Source organism: Urocitellus parryii, chromosome 4 (assembly GCF_045843805.1).
Source record: "Urocitellus parryii isolate mUroPar1 chromosome 4, mUroPar1.hap1, whole genome shotgun sequence".
Lineage (NCBI taxonomy): Eukaryota > Metazoa > Chordata > Mammalia > Rodentia > Sciuridae > Urocitellus > Urocitellus parryii.
Window position 1 is genome coordinate 95,383,367 of NC_135534.1, and position 787 is coordinate 95,384,153.

The 787-nt window shown below is 34.7% G+C and overlaps 1 non-coding gene across 1 annotated transcript; it reads left to right on the forward strand.

Annotated features, from left to right (window-relative positions):
* The first annotated feature begins 301 nt into the window (after positions 1 to 301).
* On the forward strand, positions 302 to 405 carry LOC113189997 (small nucleolar RNA U13). Its single transcript, XR_003301719.2, has one exon. It is a non-coding gene; the product is annotated as a small nucleolar RNA U13 (small nucleolar RNA).
* Positions 406 to 787: the final 382 nt, after the last annotated feature.

The following is a 787-nucleotide window of genomic DNA, read 5'->3' on the forward strand; positions in this document are numbered from 1 at the left end:
TGCTCTGGGGTAGAGCACTTACCTAGCATGTAGGAGGCACTGGGTTCAATCTTCAGCACCACATAGAAATAAATAAAGTAAATAAAGGTATTGTGTTCATCTATAACTAAAAAAATTAATTAATTAAATTTATTTTCACTTTACTCATCTACTGAGAAGCTAACACATTTCTGAATTTTGAAAATCTGAGTCTCAAGTAAAGACTTCTATGCTGAGTTTTTGTTGTTTTGTTTTTGTTTTGTTTGTTTGTTTTTATTCTTGGGTGTAGACTAGCTGCCGGAAGGAATGAAATAAGAGTCAGATCCTTCTGTGGTTCATAGTATGATGATTAAGTTTTCACATCATGGTGTGACATGTGCTTCCTTCAGACCTTATTGCTTAGGTTGGCACATTACCTGTCTGACATGCAGGGAAAACAGTGAGGGTCAAAGGGAGACATCAATGGGAAAAAACTTTTGATGTTTAATGTTTTAAAAGCTATTAAAATTTGAATGACAGTTTCAGCATCTTCTTTGAAAATGTCAAAATAGAACTTTTACCTACAAAATAACACATTACATAACCTCAGTTTTAAAAATGTTAACTTTTTTTTTTTTTTTAAGTAGAGCTGTAGTTGGTCTGAATATGCAGGTGCAAAGACAGAAACTTGTTTAGGAGGGAATCCACAGAGCCAGTGTGGAAACTGACTAGGAAGAATGGTACAAGATGCAAAGAGAGCTTTCTCTGGAAGAATGTAAAGGAATGGGAGTAAGAATTCTGTGATCCCTCTGCGAAAGTAGAAACATGT